Genomic DNA, 14169 nt, shown 5'->3' on the forward strand with positions numbered 1-14169 from the left:
AGATTCTGCAGAGAACCAGAGTAACAGGTAAATAATTTTCCTTTCTCTAAAAGATATGATATTGACTGAATTTTTACCTTGGGTATTAAATGTGGATGGACTGATTTAAATAAGGTTATTTAAATCCCCATGTGGAAAGGCTCGATTAAAATCAAATCTTAAATCAACTCTTCCATTTGTACTCAGTAATTTTCTAAAAAAACGTGCATTTTCACTGGTTGATATAAACATTAAAACATGTTGATTTACAACTAAATAGAGCCCTTACATTAGATTTGGTACATCTTAGGGTATACTATAACTATATACATTTATTTCAGCATATATAGCTTAATATTTTAATATTTGTATTAATTGTACATTTTTAGTACGTTAGAAAATGGTGAATGATACATTACTTATTTACTATATAATTAATTTTTTGTGCATGATTTGTGTCAAGCTGCATTAGGATGGTGACTGGAATTTAATTGAACACACAAAGCAGTATATAAAATTTATATTTATTAAACAAAACAAGCCCTTAATACAGTACAGGACCTATTTTGCCATATTTATAAAGCTTGACCTCAGAAGTTAGAATCTGGGGGGAAATGATCTCTCTATATATAGAAAAGCTGCCTAACTCAAGATTTTTGATAGAGGCTCATGGATTCAGCATTTTTTTTATTTAAATGTTTTAAGAGATTATAATAAATTTGGGCCTTAACATATTTTGTATTAATTCAGATGTCATTTTAAACATGTTTATTTTTTAAAACATATTTATAACAAACAACAAAATAAAAAAATACCCTATTTAAGTTAAAAGAATCCGATTATATTTTTTTTTAATTCATGTATTTCTATCCACCCTGGAAGGTAAACTCCACAAAACCATGTATTCTTCAACTCACGAAGGGACCAAAGCCATCTGAGGTTGTCTCTTCAGTCCTGGAGAATTAAAACTTCCCCCAACTCCTTCCACCAAAAAGGTGGTGGAAAAGTTGGTGAAAAATATGCACAACCAGTAGTATGACAATATTGTCCCTGAGATCAGAACAATAACACATGACCTGCAGTGCAAGCAAGAAAAATGAAAAGGACATGCCTTCCTTTGCATTCGTACCAAGTCAACAAGTCCCATTTATACCTGTTTATACATTTATACATTAAAATTGGGGGCAAAGAATCACTTTAAATGAGTACAAGAACATCCTCTCCTATAACTTGGATAAGGATAGGTTCTCCGTTCTCCAGCTATGATTTTGACCTCCACTCAGCAAGTTCAACAGCATGCATCAACTTGAGCATTGGTTTCATAGTCAAAACAATGCGCTGTTACACACTGTGAATTTAATCTAAAAGTGAAAGGATATAGTCCCTCTCTTCTAACAAGTTAGAAACACTTGGCCTTTTCCTCTCATTTGTGCTATTTTTATACCCATGTAACGCCACTGCTGGATTAATCCTCACTTAAACTAATGTAAGAAAGAGGAAAATCATGGCCCAAACTTTTCACCAGAAGTATGTGAAATTGAGATAAGAAGCTGTCTTTTGATAATGAAATGTATACTCAGCCCAGTACAGCACCTATGGCCTTCCAGCTTATATTAAGTCATTTCCTTCTCTCTGGAGATAAGCTCCACTCTGAAAAATCTATGGAATCAAAATTTTAGGGTTTTTTTTTTTTTTCTGAATTCAGATATTTTTAACAATACCTGGCTTTTATATCATGCTTTTCATTAGTAGATCTCAAAGTGCTTTACAAATGAGGTAGGTATCATCATCATGCATGTGAGGAAGCTGAGGCACAGAGAAGTGAAGTGACTTGCCCAAGGTCATCCAGGAAACCAGTGGCAGAGCTGGCAATAGAACCCCAGTCTCCTGAGTCCTAGTCTATCCACAAAACCTCCCAAGGACTTGCTCAGGGAAGAATGTATCACTCAACTTCTGTATCAAGCTTGAGTTACCTGAGACTACATGCTCAATTCTAGTCTTTCAGCAATATAGAAAATGATAATACCGGGAAGAGATAAAACCTTTTACAGAAATTCAGGAAAGAGCCCAGAAAGTCACTCATAATGAAGCTTGGTGAAAAAGGGATATGTTTGTAGCAATGTCTCTACTGGCTACCGGACTATGGTGAAAAACTGGGATGGATTAATGTAATTAATATACAATGTGAGTATATTGTCAAATGAAATCATGATCCACTAGCAGCACACTGCTGTAAGAGAATCTTGCAAAAAAATCACAGGTCCTCCCTATTCTACACATATACACAGAATAAGATCTTCTTAGTACATTCATTTAGAACACTAAAACCACCAGCAGCAAAGGTTATTTCTGCTGCAGAATAAAAAGATTATATAGCACCCAGAGCAACTTTTTGTTTTAAGTTTAGAACGCCATGTGTTTGTTTACAAAATTTAATACAATTCCCTAGGAATTTGTAACTGTCCATTAATTCTTTTGAATTAAGACAAGATGTGTTTTCTTTGGGTTTCTTAAAAAAATACCTTTACAGAGAAAGATTCCAGCCAGTTACACAGACTATACAATTCAATTTACTATACTATTACAATTTACACAGACTATTACAATTAAATTTAGATACGATTTTTTTACTCAATAAGACTGGGGTCTTCATGGTAACATTCAAATTAATTTGTTAGTGATTTTAGGAGCTTTAAATTAGTTAATTACCTCCATGTATACTATTTATATTTCCATATTTTTAAATGTACTACAATAAGTGATGTTTGTAATTAGTAAGATTTTTTTGACCCTCTTCTGATCATAAGGAACTGGTGAAAAACTTAAGGAAATAAAGCTGAAAAGAACTTAACCTTTCTTCATATTCTTCCCTACAGCATTTAAAAATTTGTCGCAGTTGTCCTCCCTATTTCACACCATTTTTCCATTCCTATTGTTTGTTCCTTCCTATTAATATAATATTTAAATATTTTACACAAAAGAACATCTTGTAAAACAGACAAATTAAAGAGCAACATTAATTGCAAGAATACTATTGTTACTAAAATGTACAGTATTCAGAGATCTGTAAATGTTTTCAGTGAATAACAATTATTTCATATGTTAATGTGCTTTCATTCCACCACATTTTTGAAGAGCTAAAACAATTTTAAGTGATCACAGACAGAGTTTGGACTTTAGGTACTAAACTTTTACATCTGTACTCATTGACATAGTGATTCCATCATTTTGCAAAGATAGTCAAACTTAAGTAGATCCTCAATTTTTAATTCTTTGTAATGTAGATGACACATGACAGTAAAAAAAAAAAAAAAAAAAAAAAAAAAAAAGAAGCCTACCACTGTAAACCTGTTTGAAATAGACATTACTGGCCATCTACATCAAGAATGTTTTCATATTAATGAAAGATCCACCTAAAATTACAAATACCGAATTATTTCATCACTTCTAATTTAATATAATTTTCCTATCACAAAAGTTGCTTAAACTTTTTGGCATCATCATATACAAAAGAAAATTTGTATTCATTGGACCTTTCCACTTTCTCCTTAATTATTCTCACTACTGTTGGAGTGAAGTCTAAAACCGTGTTCAGTAACTCCTCACAAAGTCGTCCCGGTTAACATTATTTCGTTATTAGGTATCTGATCTATTAGAGAACATACTCGTTTAATGTCGCGCAATGTTCCTTTATAAGGTTCTTTGGCTCACTCTGCTCTGCCCACCCAGTGCTCTGCCGGGGAGCGGGGCACGAGGGCTTGCCCCAGTCCGCCCACCCGGCATTCCAACCAGGGAGTGGGCAAGCCCCTGACCCCACTCCCTGGCAGGAGCGCCGAGCAGCTGGAATGGGGCATGCCCCCATGCCCCGACCCCCGGCTGGAACGCTGGGTGGGCGGAACAGGGCCCCCACTCCCAGACCCCACTCTCCGGCAGAAGCTCCGGGTGGGTGGAGCGGGGCAAGCCCCTGCGCCCCCACCTCACTATGCCCCTGCCTCAACCAAGCTTCATAATCATCATTGTACGGTATTACATTGTTTGTTTAAAATTATTTAAAACTTATACGGCATATGTTTATAATGTCTTTTGTCTGGCGAAAAAAATTTCCCTGGAACCTAACCCCCACCCCCATTTACATTAATTCTTATGGGGAAATTGGATTCACTTAACATCAATTTGCTTAAAAGTAGAATTTTCAGGAACATAACTACAACATTAAGCAAGGAGTTACTGTAGCTCTCATATTCTAATGGAAGGGAATTCCTCATGAATTTAGGTCACTTGATGATAGATAAGAACTTTTGATATATTGTATGTGAAGTAGTTGCTAGTGGTATGTCTCTTACCCCAGTTTTCTTGGAGCCTCTCATATGCCAATTTAGCTGTATAACATGATAAATTCATCACAGTGTTTTGAATATTTCAATACAGTCACGTAGTTAATCTAGATTTGGAGAATAAACCTGTCTAGTAGTTCTTGAAGTAGGTAAGAAGGATAGTTTTGCAGTTAAAGTACAGATCGGGGAGTCAGAAGACTTGAGTCTGATTCCCAGAATGGACAGAGACCTCCTGTGTGATGCTGGACAAATCATGTAATCTTCCTGTGCCTGATTTTCACCCTATTTATAAATTCAGCTACATCCATGCAACTGTACAATCTACTTATGACTAATGTGGTTGTACAGGTGTAGCTGAGGGCATAATTTTACGTACAGAAAACATATTACTGGTGCTGATTCACAAGATGGAAAGAACAATTTAACTGCCAAAGTCCAGGAAGAGTTTGTGAGGCTGGCAGTTGGAAAAACATCTTGTTTCTTGAAAATGGAACAAATTTGATATGAAAACCAATGAAATATGCTGAGTATGGAAGTCCATTATCAGAGATACCAACCTTGCTCTGAGACTTTTAGGGATATTTATGAAAAAAATTAGGGGGGAAATTAGGGAGGTTGCTTGGATTAGTGGAGGGGTGGGCAAACTACGGCCTGAGGGCCACATCCGGCCCTCCAGACAGTTTAATCCGGCCCTCAAGTTCCCGCTGGGGAGTGGGGTCTGGGGTTTACCCTGCTCCCACACTCCAGCCGGATAGCGAGGTCAGAGTCCACTTCGTGCATGCGTACCGAGGCTACCAGAAGCAGCTGCATGTCCCCCCTCCGGCTCCTATGCGGAGGGGAGGCCAAGTGGCTCTGCGCACTGCCCTGTCCGCAAGCGTCACCCCTGGAGCTCCCATTGGCTGGGAACAGAGCCCTCACCCCGCCCCACCCATGCCCCAATCCCCGATCCCCCTCCTGCTCTCTGAACGCCTTGGTCCCAGCCTAGAGCACTCTCATACACCCCAAATCCCTCATCCACAGCCCCACCTCAGAGCCCGCACCTCCAGCTGGAGCCCTCCCTATTCCCCCCACCCTCCGCACCCCAACCCCCTGCCCCAGCCCAGAGCCCTCCTCCCCTCCTGCACCCCAACCCCAATTTCATGAGCATTCATGGACCACCATACAATTTCCATACCCTGATGTGGCCCTCGGGCCAAAAAGTTTGCCCACCCCTGGATTAGTGGCAACTCTCAAAGGTGCGATGCCAAACACAAATACGGGGGGGCTGGGGTAGTGCTTTAAATGCTTGCAGTGCATTTTAGATGCACTTCTGTGAACATTGTAGTAATAACAGTGGTACAAACTGAGGTAACATTTTATTTAGTAATATCAGTAGCCATGACCAGGTCTGACCATGATATTGGCCACATCCTCACTGCTTTACAAGCAGGTTTCCTTGCTTAGTCTTGCCCAAGAATACTTTGCCAGATTTCTCAAGTACACCACTACCCCGATATAACGTGACCCGATATCATAGAATCATAGAATATCAGAGTTGGAAGGGACCTCAAGAGGTCATCTAGTCCAACCCCCTGCTCAAAGCAGGACCAATTCCCAGTATAACACGAATTCGGATAGAACGCGGTAAAGCAGTGCTCCGGGGGGGGGGGGGGGGCTGCGCGCTCCGGTGGATTAAAGCAAGTTCGATATAACGCGGTTTCACCTATAACGCTGTAAGATTTTTTTGGCTCCCGAGGACAGCGTTATATCGGGGTAGTGGTGTAGCAGGGTTGACCAAGTGAGTCCACTTTAATGATCATCAGTGATTCCAAACCTTTATCACCAATGTTTTTTCTGAACTCAGTTTGTTTCCTGCGCAGAATACAAAATTCTGTGTCAGAGTTGCTTAGAAGAATTACAGGGATAGCTTTCATTACCTGAGCCAGAGCATTGTATGCTGTTTTGCCATAGACTTCCATTATCTGTGACATGGTATGCCGTTGTTCATCACAACTGGTGCACACCAGAACAGATGACATGTCATCGATCTGGTACCAAGAAAACCGGGCTTCTGTAGTGTGGCTTGCTGTGAATGATCCTTCAGCAGATACAGAAATCACTGCATGAAGAACCCAAAATCATAATATGTAGCCATCATCTTCAGTGCAATTTCAGCATTTCTGCATGTAGTTGTACAGAATCAAGCAGTGGCAGTTTCCTTACTACCTATGTGCATGCCTCTAGTAGTACCAACACAGTGAATAGAAGAACAGCTTCAAGTCTCTATCGGTCAGCCTTGCTGTGTTCTCTGAAACACATATGATGGATGATTGCTTCCACTGAGTTGTGTCTGATAGTTATGTGTCTTGGATCCAGTCATAATATCTCATTGTCATCTTTCTCATTAGAAGTGAAGTTGTACTGTTGTCAGGCACTTTGCTTCTATCGTCACTGAGGACTTGACGAATATGACAGGAAGTTTTTTCAGAACACTGAATAACTGACATCTGAGCGTGAGAATCAGAGACTCCTCTTTTTGCAGTGCTCAGTTTGTCAAAAATTGTGATTGTATAGTCTAAGAACAGGCAGTAAGGTTTCACTTGTGAAGAAATCAGCAAGTGTCTTATACGATCACGACTTTCAACGCCCAGTTCTGCAGCTTGTTTTTGACACAGCGATGGCATCCGATGTCAATTTAGTTGCTTTGTCATGTTTGGCGTCAGCAACCTAATCTGTATGCTTGCAGTTGCGATGCTTTTTAGATAATCTTTGTTTTGTTGCAATGCCGTTTCGACTTTGATAACTGGCTATGGGTCGCTGCTACTCCAGGTTCAATTTTTGATTGTTGCTAATATAGCTGAATTCAGCTCTGCGTGGCCCATCTTGACTTTCACTAGGTTGTCACTTTTGGTTTGGTTTTGTGGCCTATCACCTCAACACAAGACTTATCAGCATGTGTGTTGTTTTTTATGTTGCTGCAAAGGAAGACAATGTAGACTGATAGTCATAGCTTTGCACCCGGTGCCCCAAGAATGAACTTCCAATTTTGCTGCTTCAGTCCAGAAGAACATGGTGAGTAGTTCCCACTGCTGGATGAGCTGAGTCAGACACAGACCACGCATGTGCTTGCATGTTTCACTAACTTATAGATCTATATATCACACAGCTTCTAACACATGATGAACTCCTGGTGATGCTCCATGCTCTGGTCAAGAAAGAGTAGATGTCAGTAAGAAGTTCATCTACAGTGATGGGCAGGAACTTTGTACTTTTCTCAGCCACAATGTGCACAAGATGACATAGGTAACTCACAAGACAGACAGACCACTGTTGCTGTCGAGAAATGGTACAACACCCATCCTGAGAGAAGCATTGTCATTTTCAAAACCTACATAGTTTGACCACAGGATTGCCCTGGTCTCCACATTTGAATTCAAAAGCTGAAAAATATTCTGTCCAGTGGTACTTTCTGTACTGGTTAGAACTGACAGCAACAAGGTGATCATTTTATTCTTGCTGTCATCGAAATGTATACACACACACGCCTGCTTGACCCCATGGCACTACCTCAACCACAATTTTCCTGAGGGGGCCCGAGAGGCACGCACATGTATATGAGATTGCCCTCTTCACATAACCATGACCTCTCTCTGCTTCCAGCCCCGTCCACTCTCCCCAGAGAAACCAGGACTTCTCTTCCCCCCTCCCCTCTGAAACCAGGACCTCTCCTGCTTCCCCTCCCCACATATGGCTAATGGGGGAGGGCAGGCAGAGCCAGGAACCCTGGGCTCTCCCTCATTGGAGGTGGGTGTCAGGGGGGCAAACAGGCAGAAGGAGAGGATTGGCCCTGGGAAAGGTGCCATCCTATATTGCCAAGGGCCCTAAATTACCTTGGCCAGTCTCGGGCCTGGACCTCCTTCCCAGGCTAATCCTCCTCCTCTCCTCTGTCACATTTTGTCTCTCCTCTTCTGCTGCTGCCACCTCCTCCGGCCCCTCCAGCTTCTCATCCTCCACAGACTGCTCAGTGAGGATCTGGTAGGAGGCAAGCACCCAAACCACAGGCTACATGTTGCATTTTAACTGCCTGTGGGCTGTGCTAGACTACATTAATGCGCTCTAGGCATCTAGAGCACACCAGCAGGTCCACATGGGGAAATATACAGCCTGTGGCTTGGGCAGTATGGGGCAACACCCCAACACATTCAAAATTGCTGTACCTTGCTTATCAGTGACCCCCCACTGCACAATTTCTGCACATGTGCTGCAGAAGGTCCCCCCCCCCGAAGTTTCTCTTAGAGTATGTTGGGGCTGGATCATCCTGCCCCTCCAGGAAGTAAGTTACACCAGGTCCTTCAAGCCACAGCCCCAGGGGAAGAATGGAAATTCATACCAGGTCCTTCTTGGTTTCAGAAGGGATCATGCCTGTTTCTTCTTAGCCTCAGCCCTGGGGAGAAGTGGGACAGGAGTGTCATACTCAGTCCTCCTGGCCCTTGGCAGGGTTCAGAAAGATGAGGCACCAATAGTTGCAGGTGGCACTGGAGTAGGGGCGGGTGGTGCTAGATGTGGTGCCTTGATGTGTCCCAGATCTGGAGGCACCCAGTACTCAGCTGTGTTGGGAGAGAAGGCACAGGGAACCAGCGCATCATCACCACCACATGCTGCTGGTACTCTCAACCCAGCCCTCTACTCCCTGTAGCAGTGGTGTAGCAGTCAGTCACATGTTCAGACCCCACGCTGGCCTGGGAAAGGCTCCTCCCTCAAGGGATCTCACCATCACAACCAAGCCCTGCAAACATGCCCCTGCCAGGCCAAGAAAATGGTACGCACTGTGTCCAATGTGCATATGGACAGGCTGTGGGCGCTTCTGCACAGAGAGGCCAGCGGCAGAAAAGAACCCCTCAGCCACAGTGCTGTGTTGGTCAGACCCACATACCTAATCCTCCCAGTTTTTAACGTAACTGCAAAATTTGAAGATTTAAGACTCATTTAGTAATTTCATAATTACCTTTTTAAAACTGGAGGATTATGGAAAATTAAGGAGGGTTGGAATCTCAGCAATATACATTTTTACAATGCCACTTTTCAAAGTAGAACTATGCTTTAAGTTTATCAGAGGAGCCTTAACTCAGATATCCCTGACATCAGAAGGTTTAAAGCGTAAGCAATGTTGAATTAATATAGAGGTATCTCTTTTCCACAGCTATTCCTCAGTATATTTATATACTATCTATACTGCTACTCTATTTGTATTCCTGGGGATCATTGAAGCCCAATAATGAAAAATCTCTTTTTCTTTTCCATTCACCTGCAGTACTACCTCATCACAAATATAAAATGCAAATGATATTCCCACCTTCTATATTAAACATTTCTCTGAGAGTTGCTTATAAAACACTCTGAAGATGAAAAGCGCTATATAATTATTTCAGTATTAGGGACAGACTGTTCAACTCAAAGTAGAGATCACCTACAGATTGTTGCTCATAGATATTCTAAAATCAACATTCTCTTCATTAATAACTTAAAATGAAGTTAAAATTTCCTATAAAAGAACATCTTATTAATATTTTACAATTTTGTAACGTACACAAATGTGATTGCAGGAATGAAATTTGGCAACGAATCTGTCTCTAATGAGAACCAAACAGTCAAAAATGTTTTGCATTCCTATAAATCAAAAGCAGATTAACCGATTTTGGGGGAGAAAAAAGGGGAGGGGGTAAATGGGGACGATTTTCTACCAGGTTAAGTCCAAACATGCCAGTTTTCAGGCATTTTTATTCCAAAACTATGAGTGAATGAAAATATGGATTTTAATGACATATTATCACTGTCTTTATTGTAGCAACATTAATATTAACGACAGTCACTTATTCTAACACATGAACTGGAAAGGTTTTATTGTGAAAAACAGGTCTGGGAATACCCTCTTCAGTAAAATGTAAACTGTTAAATCTGAGATTTTATTCAATTTATTACAGCTGTTCTACTGTTTATAACATGTAACAAGGTCTTTACAGTCTGGGATTCTTTAACATATTTTTTAAATCAGGTTGGTACAAAACAGGTTGTACTGATCAACAGAAATTTGTTTGATATCTACACAACTACAAGTTTTCTAAGATTAAAGGCATTGGACTAGTATCATACAACAAATGTATCTAAGGGGGATTTTGATGTATGTGTAATCATTTTCAAGAGACTGGGACCACAAAACAAATTTAATGGATGATTCAGTGTAAGAAAAACATTGCTAGAGCTACAAATCAGACATGCCATCTTCTAAGATGAGTACTCAGCCATAAACATAACAGCTCTACAATTGTACGGAAATACTAAAAACACACTCAGGGAAAAGGAAAGATATTAAAGAATAAGAGAAAACAGAGACAACATGAGAATGATGAAAAAGAACAGAACGAACAAAGATGAAACACAAAGAAAAATAGTGTGTAACAATCAGTGCCCATGTATATACAGACATAAAACATATGTGCAACATGGGGAATAGAAATCTTGATTTTCTTTTCCAAAATCACAAGACTTTGTCACTAGGAAAATCTCCATTGGGGGTAGACAGTATTAGGGTTTATATCCACTTTACAAATGAAACACTAGAGGGCAAGAATTTAAGAGATCTATTTCTATCCAAAAGATGGCAATGGTGAACAAACATCAGCCCATACATTACGTAAAGGTGGATGGGGAGAGATGAGACAGCACGAAAGGAGAAAAAAAAATAACCAAAAAGATAAGATGAAAGACAGGAGCAGAGAAGAGAGCGTGTTGTCTATCCCAAAATTTACAAGACAATGATTTTCATAGGCTGTCACTAATTTTAAAGTGTCCCAAATTTATCTGAAATAGGACCTGTCACCATAATGTTGTGGCACAGTGTCATCCCACAAAGATCAGAATGTGAAAACACCAACATAAGAAAAGTAAAACGTGGGTTAAAACATACATAAAAAATTGATCCCCTATAAAATAATGTCTTAACAGTCACAGGTTGGAAAGCTTTACCTTCAGAGAAATAATTCAGGCATTTTTGAAGTGGCTGGAACGATAGAGGTGGTCTGAATTATCATCAGTAAAGAAGAGAGGGACTGGCATTATATTTGCTTGCTACCTATTTTTCAAGTTTTCTGGAAGGTGGATTTTTGAAATCCCATCTACAATTGTGAATAAAAACCTCAGACAAACTTGGCTGCTTCTCCTGAAACTTCTTTTGCCTCCATTTGTATCCCTCCATTAGCTCCCACTTCTCTATGTTTGATGCAATAAACTGCTTGTATTCACTTTCAATGCCCTTCACAGTCAATCCCCACCCTACCGATCAGCTCTCATTTGCTATTGAGCTGCCAGCACTCACCTCCCCTCGGCTCATGATGCTAGCCCACTTGTTTAGTTTTATTTGTGCTTTCTCCCATGCTATCCCTGATGCTTGGGAGGCCTTCCGCATAAACATCTGCAAAGCTACCTCATTATCCACTTTCAAATCCCTCCTCAAAACTCTCCTTTGTCATGATGCCTGCAATATATTTGATAACAGTTAGGCTGCTGGTTTATGATGACCACTACCTATTATGCTGACGAATACTGTATCATTTTTTCTTTATACTCCTCTGTCTGTCTTTTCTCTTATACTTCAGATTGTAAACGCCTTGGGGCAGGCACCATTTGTGGTTGTTCTGGTTGTACAGTGCCTAATACAGTGGTATACCCTGGTCCATGATTAGGGTTCCTAGGCGCAACAGTAATATAAATAATTTCAATTTGAAAAAAAGATTAGATACACTGTGGCAAAAGATGCATATTGACAGTTTCTGCCCTAGAGCACAGATGTCTCAAAATGTCAGCTTACACAGTGCAAAAGTTAGGTTCAGATTGTGCTAGACCAGGCATAACAAAGTTGCAAGTTATTTTTTCTCCTCTCAGTAATATATCTTTTGGATGGGTATTTGTATGCTAAAATTGTATGCTAAAATTGTATGCTGTTGGCATGAGGCCTAAAGCCATTTGCTATAAACGGTAAAGTGACTTTATGATTCCCAGTTGACACCCTAATCTGAAGCTGGATGGTTAAGACCATTGGTAACAGATACAGAGACTTTCACCATTGTATTGTGAATTCAAATCCAGTCTTTGTTAGTAACTGACCGAAACAGACCAGTTGTTTTCTGATGGTTGTGACCTATGTGAAATGAATATTTACATACATTGTTTCCATGCAGTTCCTAGTATATACATATCAGAATCACAAATCACCCCCATGTTTGACAGTAATTGACAACCTTGTTGGCTTGCTCAAAAAAGCTCAAAAATAACCAGGGCAAGCTGACTTAATTATCTTCTCTCAGCTGCAGAACAAGGACAAAACACAACAGCAGTGTAGCAAGGAGAAGCTAGCAATGCTGTATGGCAAACAATGTACATTAATGAATATGAATTTATGGTGAAGTACGATGACACAAGTCACAGTGTAAACTCTTTCCATACAACTTATACAAAACGTTACAAATACAGAACCAAATACAGCCCTATTGCTATACTGTATATAATAGTAATAGGAATGAATTTGGTCTATGCCTTCCCTACCTCACAGGCAAAGTGTGAGGTTTAGTTCACTGACGTTTATAAAGAGCTTTACTATGGTCAAGTGGAAGACGCCCAAGAAACACATTTTTTTTATTAGGAACTGAGTAAATCCTGGCAAAGTTAACTCCACCCCCCCCCCGTTTTCCAAGAGCTGCAAGGGGTTTAGAGATGTGATTCGTGTTGACTGTTAGGGAGTCAGCAAGCCGCTGTGTAACAATTTAAACGGGCATCATCGGCTTGTTAACCTAGTGAGTTTCAAGCTAGGGAGAAGGAGCCCCGGGTGCCAGGCTTGCCGCACTCGGCGCGAGGTCTCCGAGACCCTGCCCCGCTCGGGGCTGCCACACCCCCAGGGGAAACCAGACGGCACCAAACGCTTCTCACCGGCGCAAAGGGACCAAGCCGGGAGCAGCTGAAGAACATCCTCGGGCCTGGGCGCTGCCCGGAGCGAGGTGCGGGTACGAGCGCAGAGTCCCGTCCCCAGCGCGGCGCTCGCGGCAGGCCGGGGGGGCGGCAGCAGGGCCTCGCAGCGTCCCGGACCGGAGCCAAAGCGGAAGGGACCCGCACTCGTCCCCCGCGACCGGCCCCGCACGGAGCGCAAGACACGGGCTCCGCACCGCCCCCCTGGCGGCCGCAGAGCAGCCTCTAATCTCACCGCCCAGCGACTGGGGAACACGCTGCCCCTCCACCCCGATAATGGGAAATGACCCCGCCCCCTCCTCTTACCCCGTGGCCGCTGGTCTCGCGCCGCGCCGCCGGTTTGGAAATTTCGCGCGCCCGGGGACGCCTGCGCTAGGGTGACGCCACGACGCCTTTCCCCCCCCCCACGTGAGCTGCTCCTAACGCGCGTGCGCGCGAGCCGAAGGGGGCGGGGCGAGCGGGAAGGGCTGCGTTGGGATCTGACCCCCTGTAAGGGCAGGGCAGCCGTGGGGGCGGCGTGGAAGAGGGACGGAGATGGGTCGGTACGTGGGGCCTGGAGGGGAGTAGGGAGCATGGGGTGTGTAGGCGGGAAGGAGCCGGGCAGGACTAGCTGCATGGGAAGGAACGTGCCATATTTAGGCAAAACATCACCATTATTTTAGAATTACCCCCCGACTGACGCCCACCCCCCCTTGAGCTCCACACAGTACTTGTCAGCTCTCTGGTCTGTTTGCATCCTCCTAGCCCGCTTCGGGTCGGTACGCTTCGGGTCAGAGCTGTGACACTAGTTTACCATCTCTTTAACAGTTGTGCTTAACTTGGATGCTCCTAGGAATGAGGTATTCCAGAAACAAGTACTGCA

At 42.3% G+C, this 14169-nt stretch overlaps 1 protein-coding gene across 2 annotated transcripts in view; it reads right to left on the bottom strand.

The window, feature by feature from the left end:
* The window catches only part of FANCC (FA complementation group C), a 133384-nt gene extending 119711 nt beyond the window's left edge, over positions 1-13673 (bottom strand). For both annotated transcript variants that reach the window (XM_054031550.1, XM_054031549.1), the window contains exon 1: positions 13614-13673. The gene's annotated coding sequence lies outside the window, so the exon portion shown is untranslated. The remainder of the gene's footprint in view (positions 1-13613) is intronic.
* Between the last annotated feature and the right edge of the window lie 496 nt (positions 13674-14169).

Source organism: Malaclemys terrapin, chromosome 6 (assembly GCF_027887155.1).
Source record: "Malaclemys terrapin pileata isolate rMalTer1 chromosome 6, rMalTer1.hap1, whole genome shotgun sequence".
NCBI lineage: Eukaryota > Metazoa > Chordata > Testudines > Emydidae > Malaclemys > Malaclemys terrapin.